General features: G+C 50.5%; 1 protein-coding gene across 9 annotated transcripts in view; it reads left to right on the plus strand.

Annotated features, from left to right (window-relative positions):
• Positions 1-13,386, plus strand: part of Ldlrad4 (low density lipoprotein receptor class A domain containing 4) — a 381,472-nt gene that overhangs the window by 333,144 nt on the left and 34,942 nt on the right. Inside the window, exon 1 of one of the 9 annotated variants that reach the window (XM_026401983.2) lies at positions 7,127-7,143. The exons of the other annotated variants lie outside the window; for them this stretch is intronic. The gene's annotated coding sequence lies outside the window, so the exon portion shown is untranslated. Of the gene's footprint in view, positions 1-7,126; positions 7,144-13,386 lie in introns of those variants that run through there. 9 annotated transcript variants of the gene reach the window in all.

Raw genomic sequence — 13,386 nt, forward strand, 5'->3', positions numbered from 1 at the left:
TTGTCCCTTGGGTCTTTTAAATAAGACTTGTAGATTAACCCCCTTCTAGAAATAGGCTTTAGCTCAGGGGTCTGCCTGATGTAGTTGTCAGGGACAGATTCTGGGGCCAGATTTCCTCGTTCCAAGTGCCACCATTGCCACTTAGTAGCTGTGTGACTTTGGACAAGGTATTAATATTAACTTCTCTGGGCCTCAGGTCTTCCATCTGTGAGACTGGAAAGACAACCGGTACTTTCTTCGTGGTCGTGGCAAATATTAAATGGTCTCATTAAGTGAGTTGAAGGGCTTTGCACCCTGGCTGGCATGGAGTGAGTCTAATTGTGAAGCTATGCTTGTTCTCTTCGGGGTTAAGTGCTTCTCTTCCATGCTCACGGGACCCAGTTCCTTGGTGCATCCACTTGTTCTGGCTGAGCACTGTGCTGGGTGCTGCACCCAGTTGTACAGGTGGCTTCTGTAGCTTGCACTCGGGATGTAAGTGAGAGATTTCAGGGGCAAGGACGGTTCCTGGCTTGCTTTTTAGCTCCCAGCTGATCTCAGTGAGTCGCACACAGTAGGTGCCCCAGGTTTGCTATAGGTAGCTCTGTGCTGACATAAATGAGGACTGACTTCGTGCTGGAAGTTTTGGAGGACCTGACCCCAGAGAGCAGTGGAATCTTGTTTTTAAAGCATCGGTGCTAGGCTGGTTTCACAGTGTGGTTATAGAGCTGTATGTAGGGGGTGGTTTTAGATTCCTTGGGTTTAGGGCCCGTGATTTCTCTAGTGTTTGCCTTACTATATGATCTAACGTAGTAACTGAAACTCTGGAACATGCCCTGATGTATTTCAACTTTAGAAGAAACCCATACTTTGGCCAAAGCTGTAGGATATCTTGGGCACATCCTGGACACATTCTGGAATGTATAAGGGAGACAAAGAGGAGCTCCAGACATGAGAGCCCATGCCTTGCCCCCAAGTTCAGAGGGTCCAGGAAACACTGGTATTAGCTGAGAGCCACGTCCCTAAAAGCTGTGAGAGAATGACCACACAGTAGTCCAGCACATTAGCATCCGCACGTACCTTCTGTGTTACCACATGTGTTTGCGTGTGCCACACGTGTCCAAGAATGCATGATGTTGGCCTGACTATGATGCTAGTGAAAGTGGGATGTCCATCTCTCAAGAAGCAATCCAAGTTTTTTCTTGGTACCAGGAATTGAACCCAGGGGTGCGTAGCCACTGAGCCACATCCCCAACCCTTTTATGTTTTATTTTGAGACGGGGTCTTGCTGAGTTGCTGAGGGTCTCAAGAAGTTGCTGAGGCTGGACTTGAACTTGCGAGCCTCCTGCCTCAGCCTCCCAAGCCACAGGGATCACAGGCATGCGCCACTGTGCCCGGAGCAATCTAAGTTTTTATGGTGTTAAGGACTAAGAACTAGAGAAGCAATGCCTAGGACCTGAGTTACAAACATCTGGAGCCTCGTGGTCTATGTCCTACCCTGAAATGGGATCAATCATGAAGGGATCAAATCTTCCAGTGTTAGGATGAAATGGAGAAATGGACCATGTTTGAAAAGCAAAAATAAAAATTTCCCAAACAGCCACACCAAGTATTTTAAATATTAAAATATTCAGTGTGTTTTCATATTCACACAGAGTGTGTGTGTGTGTGTGTGTGTGTGTGTGTGTGTTTCACCTGAAACGTGTGGGGGCGGGGGCACACACCTTTTCTTCCACCCCTTTAAAGGGGCCCTCCCCTTGATGATGTGCTCAGCCTCACAAACATGCCATCGGTAAGCCCCGTTGGTAGGGAAGCCTCGTGGGGCATGCCAGCAGCTGCCACGCATGGGCTGTGGAAAGCTGCTTCCAGAACTCTCAAGGGCCAGGACTCCGCTCTCCTGGCACATGACCCTCTCAGGGAGGCCGGGGTGGGGGACGTGGAGAGAATAAGGCCAGGCTCCTAGGAACAGAGCAGGACACCGGCATAGTTCTGCCTGCAAAGAAGCGTCTGCTCCCGGCCCTGGAGTTTCCCAGAATGCTCTCCTGCATGTGTTGTCCTGAAGTCCTCGGGGACTTGGGGAATTTTTTTATGAAGAAGGTCAAATTCCTAGAAGTTGCATCCCAACAGCAGATCTCTGCTAGCACAGCCACTTGGCTTTCCTATTCTCGTGGCCCCTGACAACGCCTGTCACCTGCCGGTGCTCTTAAAGGTGCTGGAGGGTGAGGAACACCCATTAGCAGGTGGGAGGAGATGGGACGCACCTGCCCCGTGGTTCCCGGTTGTGCCCTTGGCCAGGAGGGGGCGCTGTGCTCTTCACACACCCTCACTCGCAGGCTGAGAACCACCCTTGCAATCATTGTTGAATAGCAACCACCAGCAGCAGGAGGCCTGGGTTCTGTTCCCACTTCCTCACTGCAGTGTGGACATGTCACAGCTTCTCCATCCACATGCCAGGCTTCCTCACCTGCTCCAGTTGAGGAGTCTGGAACTTGAGCTTCTGAAACTCTGAGGTGCACATGAGCCAACCTGGGATCTCCTTAACTTGCAGGCTCTGGCTCAGGAGGTCTGGGCGGAGCACTCTGGGCCATGCCGGTGCTGCTGGTCCTCGGGCCACCCTCTGAGTACTGAGTATTGAATGCATCCTTCATCCTCCCAAGCACTGTGGTGTAGACATTCTCAGTCTAATTCTATAGTTAGGAAAGGGTTCCAGCCCCAGCAAGTTAGGTGGCAAGACTAGAAGCCAGAACGTGTCCAAGTGGCCCCTGAATTTAGCCACTGTTACTGCCCTCTCTCCTCCTCCGAGGTTTGGGAGACTAACTGCAGTTTTCAAAGGTGTGTGATCCTCTTGGTGGGAGTAGCTTAGCTATCATGAAAACCTGTACCACCATCAACATAAAATAACATGTAATTCTTTTTTTCCCCTTTAGAAGGAAAAAAAATGCCATCGTGGCGTAGATAATGTGTAAGATCAACTCTAAACCCAGTTAATACAGGGAGTACCACTGCAGATTAGGAAGTTATTAAATAAGGCTCTTTAATAAACTTTCAATCCACCTTGTTGGCTTGCCGGGTCCGTAGAGCCGCACTCTTTTGAATTCGCAGGCCACACTAAGGCTGGTTGGAAGCACATTCGAAGCATTTATCTCTCTCCATAAAGGCTTCTCTGTGTTGCGATTTTTAAAGCACTAAAGATACATTACTAAGTTATTCCATGCTATAGGTTAATGTCCACAAATATCAAACTATGCTGTTTGGGGTCTGTGGGAACACAGAGTTTGTGTTCTTTCCAAGTCCTCATTCATGACTGCAAGCATAACAAACTTGCTTAAAATGTACTGTTTTGTTTTCTAAAGGCCAAATTCCAGAGCTTAATTTTTATGTGGAAAATTTCATCTCAGAGCAAAATTTTATAGCATAGCCATAAACCTCAAAGAATGGGAATGTGTAGAGGACAGAGCCATCGATTCTTAACAGGGGTCACATGAGCAGACATTGGAGACACATAAAGTGGTCCTGGGAGCCCCGTGGCAATGTGGAGATGTCCACGCTCCATCATGATCGGCAACTTAACACATCCCCTTAGTGCCCCAGAGAAACTGGGCATCAGGCTAAAAAAAAAAAAATTAAATCAAAAAAATCAAATTAAGCCCTTATCAGTCTGCTGACACCCTTGGGTGAGTTTCGGGGGACTTCACGCTGTTGACTGTTGGCTCAGTCTGAGTTCACTGCGGGTGGGAGCTTCCCAACTCCTGCCCTCTCTTGCCACTGCTTGACTTGGACAAAACACTCACCTTCAGAGCCTCAGTCCTGTCACCTCTCAGGTGAGAACGAGAAAATGTGCCCCATGGGTTAGTATGCAGATGAAAGATCCAGTGCTTGCAAGTTCCTGGAACGCAGAGGTCACCCTCCCTAAAGGTCTGCAAACACCGGCCTTCTGATGCATGACCATTGAAAGGTTCTTCTAACTCTTCAAATGCTCTTCTTCTATGAGAACGTCTTGTGCGGGAGCCCGGCACCCGTAGAGGGCTGGGTGCAGAGGGAGGGAGGGGACAGGTGGGACCCAGAGCCCAGAATAATGAAATCAAGGATGGCACCAGCCTCGATGCTGCCTGGGTCACATAAGAAAGAGAGAGGCAGGTCTAGCTGATGAACTGAGAGCCCTGATTGTTTCCCTCCCAGCCCTGGAGCTGGTAGCCCAGCAACTGGCTGTCCTGTGCTGCCCCTGTTGGCCATTCAGGACACCAAGGCTGTCCAGCAGCCTCAGCTGGTCCCGTTCTGATCCTGGCTGGAAGCCAGTCCTTTGAGCCTGTTGGGTCCCTTAAATAAGCAATGAGCTGCGGATGGAGCCTGAGCCCCGTCAGGCCCCCCAGACAGCTTCTCTGGGGAAGGGCTTTGCAGGTCCAGTGCTCCTCCTCTTAAGGGCCATAAATGGTTAGCAAACATGGGTCAGGTAGATGAAGGAACCAAAGGCCCTTCTAGGCAGTGTCCCCCTGCTGGTGAAGGCAGAGGCTCTCACTGCTAGCAACCCCCTGTGCAAACGTCCATCTCGGGTGACCTCACCCGGCACCCTTTCCCAGGCCTCTGCTGTATACAGGGGAGCCTCATAAAGCTCCGAGACACTGTTAGCCCACAGTAAAATTGGTCAGCCCACCAGGGAGCTTGCCCTTTTAAAGATGTAGTTTCAATGTCCCCCACACCCCTGAGTTGTGCGAGCTGCTGGGTTCTCTGAATGGAGGGGAAAGAAATACCGGCACCTGTCCGTTAAAAAGCCCTGTGGTTCTCGTACTGTGGTGGCCAGCCGAAGCGAGGTGTGTGTTGGGGTCTGAACCCCTGCATCGTGGCTTGGCCTTGGAACCTTCTTCCTGAAGCATCCTTTTCAGGTGGTGCTCAGAAAGGGAGGAGACCAGAAGCCAGGAGCACCACCTGGAGAACGAGCCCACCCCTCAGTGCACGTGGCAGAGGGACACTGTGCTGGGTGGACCAGGCAGTGTGGTGTGTACCTCCCAATTCAGCTGAGTCATGGGTGTCTGTGGACACGTGGGCAGCAAGGGTGCAGGGCCACCCACTGGAATGTGAGGCAGCCGCTGGGGAGGGATGTGTGTACTTGTATGTGTGCATGTGGCAAGGTGTGCAGAGTGGTTTAAAGCTGAACTTTCATCCATGAAGCCAAAAGCTTTACACATGAAGCAGTGAGAACATTCCACCAAATGGACATGGTACTTAATTAAGATGGGCTCCCAGGATCAAAATGCTCAGGGATGGCCAGTCATGGCAGTTAAAAGCCTGTTGGTTTCTAGAATGCACGACGTCCTCACTCTGAGCAACATCAGCCCCAGAGCGGCCTCCTACCATCTGTCTCCAGGTGCAGGTACGTCCACTTGCAAGGGGCAGAAGAGAGTGTTAAGAGAACAGGCCTGCGCGTCGGTCATGCCATCTGACACCTGGACTGCCATCCTCGGCCAGCCAGGACCCTCTGGGCTCCAGGGACCAGGGAGAGCACGAGACCTGGCAGGCCCTGCTTGAAGTGGAAACAGTTTCCAGCTCTTTTGGAAGCTAGCTTTTCTCTTGAGGAACCTTCTGTGTGCTGGGGTGGCCCTCCAGCCGACTCCTGAGCACTCTCCTTGTCTACCCAGAAGTGTGACTGAGAAAATGTTGGGAGAAGAACTGGGGAAGGGGCTGCATTTTCAATCTGGAAATTGCTCAAGAACAAATTGCACTGTTTTGATTCACCTGTGTAACTGTAGACAGCTATTCATGTTCTTGTTGAAATTCTCCTGTTTCTTTCTTTTTTGATATCAAGGATTGAACCCAGGGGTGCTTAACCACTGAGCCACATCCCTAGCCCTTTGTATATCTTACTTTGAGACAAGGTCTCGCTGGGTGTGATGGTGCATGCCTATAATCCCAGCGGCTCCTGAGACTGAGGCAGAAGGATCTGGAGTTCAAAGCTGCCTCAGCAACTGTCTGTAAATAAGATATTTTAAAAAAGGGCTGGGGATGTGGCTCAGTGGTAAAGCCTCTGGGTTCAATCCCTACTACTTCCCCCCAAAGAAAGAGACAAGGACTCACTAAGTTGCTTAGGGCCTTGCTAAGTTGTTGAGGCTGACCTTGAACTTGCAATCCTCCTGCCCCAGCCTCCCAAGCCACTGAGACTGCAGGTGTGTATCACCATGCCTGGCCATCAGTTTGTTTTAGCTATGTAAACCCCTGAAAAAGTCTCCTTGGTGACTCTCCTGTCTCTTTCCTGCCCTGCTCCCAATTGTTAGGACAGAGTGAGTGATGTCTTCTGGCCACCTGAGGACCCAGTGGTGACATCAATGCCCAGCCCTTGCTGTCATGCCTCCCGGTGACGCGCCCAGGCAACAGCAGGATGGCTGCTGACGTCACTGTCCTCGTTTCTAATGCTGGTAGTAACCAACAGAGTTTAGTTTTGCTTTGACAACTCCTCCTACAGCCAAAACTATTGTTACAGCCCACATGCCATCCCTATTTGCCCTAAATAAGGAAAAACAAAGGCTATTCTGGGCTCAGAGCAGAGCTCGGCTGGGGTTATTTGCAGTGCTACCGTGGCACGCTGCCCCTGCACTGTGGCTGCCCGGTGATTTTTCCCCCCAAACTGCGACAGACATGCAGCCTGTCCTGAAGTCTCCTCGCATAGCCGGAGCCTCAGGGTGCACGGGAGGTGCTTTACGCACGTGTGAAACAAACCACCGTTCAGATGGGGGAGAAAGTCTGTGCCTCTGTGCTGGTGCAGAACGAGCAGGAGAAAGCACTCCCAAATGTCTCTGCCCTCCTCTTGGCATCACCGTCTCCCATCACCTGGGATTTGTCTTCCTTTTTCTAATTTCAGGACCTTATGAACTAAAATTGCATAGTGAGAAGGAAGAGTCGTGACTTTAAAGAACCCTCTGTGTCTGTGTGCAGGGCCATACATTGGGAGGGAGTGACGAGGGGGAGGGGAGAGGCTGTTTCCTGCTGTGGTTATGACATCGCCAGGCGCTGGTCTCTGGCTCCGGGGCTGTGCTGGGAGAGCTGCTGCCATCCGTTAGACTCTGGGGACAGGCGAGCCCAGGGAGCACAGCCTGCAGCCCCGAGAGCTCTGGGAGCTGGATCCGCATCAGACACGCACGCAAGGCTGACGTCCCTGCTGCCGGGTGTGCTGCCTCGGTAAGCACCCTCTCCATTTTTTCAGCTCTGAGAGCTTCCAGCAGAGATGAAGGAAACTCGCCCTGTGTTTAGATTTGCAGATTTCCCTCTATCTGCCTGGTCTGGTTTGATATTTGCCTGTTAAAAAGATCATTGAACTCGATAGAACAAGACGAACCGTCTGGCTGCGTCGCGCTCGCCTGTGTGTGTGTGTGTGTGTGTGTGCCGAGTCTGGGTGTGAGGCTAAATCTGAGAGACGCAGACTAATCACTGGTACATGCTGCTGTCAACAACACCAGGTCTCCACATGGGAGACCCTGGACTTGTTCTCTGCTCAGTGACACTGCCGGCTTCCTGCGCAGAGCTCCTGATTTCTGTTGATGGCAGTTGATAATTGGTAGCCACAGTCTGCGGTCGGAGCCACAGCATTCGAGTCTAGCACCTGGGCTGGGCCCCGCTGATACAGTAGAGAGAGTGAGAGAGACAGAAACACACACACACACACACACACACACACACCCACTCACACACTCTCCCACACCCCACACCGGCTATAACTGTAGCTCTGAGCTGCCTGGAGAGGAGATTGCTGAAGCTGAGGGATGCTTTGAACTTGGGGGACTGCGTCACTGTTGGACCCCCCCCTTGCAGAGGACCTGATTATGTCCAGTGACCACCTGAACAACAGCACACTGAAGGAGTCTCAGTTTAAAGACCTGTTCTTTCAAAAAGGTACATTTGCAAAGGCAGCTCTGGGCAATGCATGCTTGGTGGCTCTGTGGTGGCTCTTCCTGAAGTTGGGTCTGAGGACAGAGTGGAGGAGAGCACAAGTCCTCAAGAAGTTTTTCTCTGCCTCTGAGGGGTCTGTCGATTGGGAACCTTCTTCTGGGGCGGGGAGGGGGGGCTTTCTCATCTTCTTTGGAGTCTGCAGTTAGCTTGTTCCTGTTGGAGGTGTTTTGCATAATTACTCAGGTTTGTTGTTGGGAGTTGTGTGTTTTTTTCAAATTCTCTGTCCATGAGACTGAAACCTCCCCCTGGAAATCCTCTTACTCATTGATGGGCACTTTTTTTTTTTTTTTTTAAATTTTCCACCCTGAGTTGTTAGAGACAGTGTTTAAAGATGTCTCTCTCTCAGGACGGGATGCGTTCATTGGATAGTCTTTCAGGTCATCCAGGTAGTTACAGCAGACATTAATTAGGGAAGAGAACTGTGACTCCGAGGGTGACAGACAGCCAGGGAAAGGGAGAGGCAGACAGACAGACGGCTGGGCAGGAAGCACCCCAAAGTCACTGCTCTGGTTGTGAAGAAGGCGGTTCCACGTGCAGCTGTATCCTTCTGATACTTTCCTAAATTAATAATGTGGAGGTGGGGCGAGGGTGGATTTTAAATGAATCCTATAGGGGAATCATGGTTTCAGGGATGTATTTTTTTTTTCCATTTATAGCACAGCAGGAGGATAGACTTTTAAAAGGTTTGTAATTGCTCTTACTCCTCTGCTGTTTTTTTTTTTTTTCTTTTCTCCCCCAGAAAACCCTGTCAGTCATCTTTGATTGGAACATGTTTAGGTAAATTTCTTTCTAAAGAGATTCAGAAAACTCTAGATTCTAAAATCCGTGGTGAAGGGCTGATGTCTCGGACGGATTGCTTGGGCCTCAGGTGTTTGGCCACCTGGATGGACTCAGAGACTGCATTCTAGGAATGCCTTAGCCTGTCTAGTTCTACTTCTTGCTGACTGCTCCCAGCCTGCCAGGGCCATCAGGGGAACCTGGCTGGGACTGGATTCAGGTGATGTGTCTGGGCCACACCTGGCCCTGCACTTTTAATTTCTCCACCTCCAGATCTGTGTCTCTTCTAATTTCATTTTCATACCAACCGTCTTGTGTAAATATCATGAATATAAATAGGAGTGTATCAGCAGGTAACTTATAGCAACCATGAGCCTCTGTTTTCAGCAACAGTTCACACCTCCTGAGTAGGACTCTTGGTAATTGGTACAAAATATGAAAACCTTGGGCAAAGCTCCAGCAACGTGGAAACCATTAGTGAGTGTTGGGCAGGATGTGGTTCTATGCTGGATGCTGTTCGGGCGAGTCGGGCCATTGAAGCCCCTTCTTTGTCAACTTCCAAATCACGCGCACCAACTTTGTGCCAGGACACTATGGAAGAAAGAGCTAGAGATCCTCCCAGGGGTCACTCTGTGGGAGAGGAAGACCAGAAAATGGGCGCTGTCAGGACAGCAGCAGTGGTGCACTAGGTTTTAGTGTGTGCAGGGGGACGGCCCACCATCACGGGGGTAGAGAAGAGCTTATCAAGGAAGATACAGCCAACAGGTAGCACCAACTCTGGGTATTTCTGTGGGTCTCCCCTCCCCGCTTTCTTTTGTTCTACTGATTGTAGGAAAAATTGGTGTCAGTCAGTCTACCTCCAGGGAAATGCAATTCAGAAGATATAGCACAGTCCTGCTCTCGAGTCCTCTGAACTTCCAGCTGTGCAGTCCTTCTCCGAGCACAGGCTGGACATCCCCCTCAGCTCTGGTGTTTAATGAGTGTGAATTTTCATTCAACCATTAAAATCTCCAAGAGTATTTTTATACTCACAGTTCACAAACTTGAGGCAATTATAGTCTAAGTCGATTCCAACTCCTGCCCCCATCCGTCTTCCTGCCACCACCGCCGCCTGGTCTCTGTAGGATTTTGGAAAGAATTTACCAGCCTTTAGGAACATTCAGCACTTTAAAAGTGTCATGGAGCCATAAATAAAGAGCAAGACACCCCCAAGGCTGTCATCTTATCACCACACCCGTCTCTGCCGAGCAGGACACAGACAGGAAGGAGAGGCAGACGGAAGATCACTGTGCAGGAAGCAGAGCAGGCCAGCCAGATGCGGGTGGGTCAGCTGCGAGGCCTGAGTGGGGGTAGGAGAGCTTGTGTGGCAGGGGCTCCCCGGGGGATGACATGCTAGCCACAGCCTCTGTCCTCCCAGGGGACTGCAGCTCTTTGGCAGGGGGTGTTGTTGGTAATCCTGGGAGGGGGACCAGTGGCCAGTGGCCAGCCCCACTGGTGACACAACTATGTTCTGTGTTGAAACTTTTCCAAATGCTGCGAAGGTGTTTACTTGGCCTGCTGGAAGGAAGGACGGATGAGGGACCCAGGCTCCCCTGGGCACGCATAACACATCTGGAGCTGAGGAATAATGAAGCATTCAAAAACCGGGGCGCCCCCAGAGACGGCCGTGTGAATGGGGGAGGACCCAGCTGCAGGTGGTGCCAGGCGCCCCACAGTGGAAACGGGTGCTATATTGGGATCTGAGGTGGTACAACCACCCTGCCCCAGACTCCTGTAAAAATAGTAGGGACGCTCATGCCTCTAGTATGATTCAGCTGGTTCCCACTGAACCGGGGACTAGACCCGCAGCCTCCTCACACCTTCTTCTCTTCCTGTAACTCTCCCCTGTGCAGCTTGGGATTTCTTGGAGATGTTTCTATAAAAACAGGACTGCCATCATCACTGCCGTCACCGTCACTGCTTTACAGTAATAAAATCAGGTGCCTCGGTGACTTCCTGTAAGCTTTGGACCAGATTCGTCATGCAGTGTCTGTGTTTGAATGGCAGTGACTCACCCGTTATGGCACCGTGAACTCTGACCCCACAAGGGGAGGAGGGACATGGCAACCTGACTTTGGCCTGTTCTGTGATGTTCTTCTGTTGACACCTGTAGCTACTGAAGGCAAGGAAAACGGGACCGGTGGGGTGTGTTCAGAATCCACACTAGCACATGAAGTTTTGGAAATCCCAAAGCATCCTGTTATTTTCTTAGGATCCTACTATTCCTGTGGGCTAGGAAACATGTCTTAACAGAATTCATCCTCTTCGCCACCTCCTTACCCAGCCCACCCTCCAGAACCCAAACTAAACCCACCGGCATCTCTCCTCTCCATGTCCCCACACACGTCCCCACCCTACCACGTCCCTGCCCGCTGAGGCCCTTAGAATTTTCCCGTGTAGAGTGAGCAGGAAGATGTGTGGCGGCCACTCACGACCCTGGTGGGCCTGCAGGGGTGCAGGGAGAGGCCATCCCACACCAGCAGGATGGACGCGAGGAGTTCCACAGGGACCCAGCCTGCTGCTGCTATGCTCAGTGGTTTAGGACGGAAGCCTTGGGCACCGGACACCCCCGGGGTCCTCTTGTCTGCAGGAAGAGGCGCCTCTCACATCTGGGCCGAGTGTTGCGGTAGCTCAGGCTTGACTATCTCCCCAGGGTGCCAGCTGGGCCACTTGCCTTGGGCACAGGGACCTCTGGGGACCTTATTTCTGCTTCCATAAGCCTCTGAGCATACCTGTGGCCTGGTCCTCACCCAGTAGAGCCTGTGAACCGCAAGGTTGCTGAATATCCTGTGTGCCACGGCTGCAGCTGCTGTGGCATCCTCGTGCATGATGCCCCAGGGCCGCGGCTCAGATACCACCGCATCTCAGCCCAGCAGGGCCAGTTCCGCCAGTGCGTTGGGTGTGTGAGAAAGTTGGAGACTCTCAACCTAAGAAAGAGCTGTCCACTCTGAAAGAAAGATGGTCTGTAGAGAGAGTAAGTCTACATACGGTTTCACACAACCGAGATCTCTCTCCCCCTCACTTGAGTTTTAAAATAATAGATGATCTCCCAGACATACAGAATGTTCTGGGCTGTCTTCAACCAAAAGAAGAGTAAAATTCAGAGCAAATAAAGATTTAAATATAAAAATACAAACTACAGAAGTCCTAGAAGAAAACATAGTTTTAGAATATTGAAGACAACTTCAAACAGGAAGCTTAGAAGCCATAAAGGAAAAAGACAGAAAATATTCAATGTCATGACAATTTATGTCAAGTGCAAGTAAAACTAACACGGACGAATATGATTATGAGAAAGGAAAAGACAAATTACCATAACCATAGGAAAAGATCAGAAATTACTGGTAATTGGGGAGATACAAATTGAAACAAGGTATGTATTTTTTTTCTGTCAGATTGGTATAAATTAAAAGGGCAAGTCTCCGGCGATGACAAGGGCGTGGGAACATGCCCTCTTCCTGCAGTTACCCAGTGTAGCCTTTGCATACGGAGGTTTTCAGAAGCCACCGGACAAACCGTGATGAAATTTAAGATAAAATTCGTGTGTGTGTGTGTGTGTGTGTGTGTGTGTGTGTGTGTGTGTTGGTACTGGGGATTGAACCCAGGGGTGCTCTACCATCTACCACTGATCTACATCCCCAGCCCTTTTTAATTTTATTTTGAGATAGGGTCTAAGTTGCTGAGCCTGGCCTCAAATGTGATCCTCTTGTCTCAGCCTCCCAAGTTGCTGGGATTACAGCCCTATGCTATCCTGCCTGGCGAAATTCCACTTATAAGGAATCTTTCTGTGGGCATATTGACAAATGCATACAATCACACACATGTGCACACCCACACATGCACACTCTTCTTCTGGTCATAAGAAGAAGGAAAAACAGCAGACCCCTAAGCAGCGGCCAGCTGGAGAGTATAACTCGCATGGATGTGTGTTCTGCAATGGACGACGTCCTTCAAGAACAAGGTTGATTTACCTGTGTTCTTGTTTAGAGACGTCTGTGATAGATTAAGTGGAAAAAACAGAGCAATACATTGCACATCGATCCCAGTAATTAAAAAGCAGCAGCCAGGGCTGGGGCGTGTCAGTGGTGGATACTAGCCTAGTAGGTAGTGAGGTCCCTGTCCATTCCAGCTCGGTGGACAGGGCAGGCGCCGGATTCAGTAGTGTGTACTCCATATTGTTTGAATTTGCAAGACGTTTGGTTATTTTTATAACAAAAATCCTTTTCACAGGAGACACAATTAGACAAGTAATGCTCATAGAATTAAGGAAACGAAATTTGTGATCTGCTCTGCATAGCTTTCCGTGTTCAAGGAAAGATGGCCTAGGAAGATGTCCTCTGGGTACAGTGTTGACCCTGAGGCCTGTGTGTGGGACCCCTTGCGGTCACCCTCACATTCCCCTCCCTCTGTGTCCACAGAGTAGTGAAACTATCTTGAGAAAAGAGACCCCCTGTGACCCTGGGGCACGCTTTACCCTGAAAGGCAGCTTGTGAATCTCCTGCTACTTACCGGTCGATGAGGAGCTCTTAAACCAGATGTGGTTGGGGTTCCATCTGTCCCCGTGTCCATGGCTCTGGCCTGATCAGTGTGAGCACCCTGCCTCATAACTAGCTCATTGCTGGTGCCACCACCCACAGGTTGGAGGCCGGCCCTTGACGT

The sequence above is a fragment of the Urocitellus parryii genome, chromosome 13 (genome assembly GCF_045843805.1).
Source record: "Urocitellus parryii isolate mUroPar1 chromosome 13, mUroPar1.hap1, whole genome shotgun sequence".
NCBI classification, from domain to species: Eukaryota; Metazoa; Chordata; class Mammalia; order Rodentia; family Sciuridae; genus Urocitellus; species Urocitellus parryii.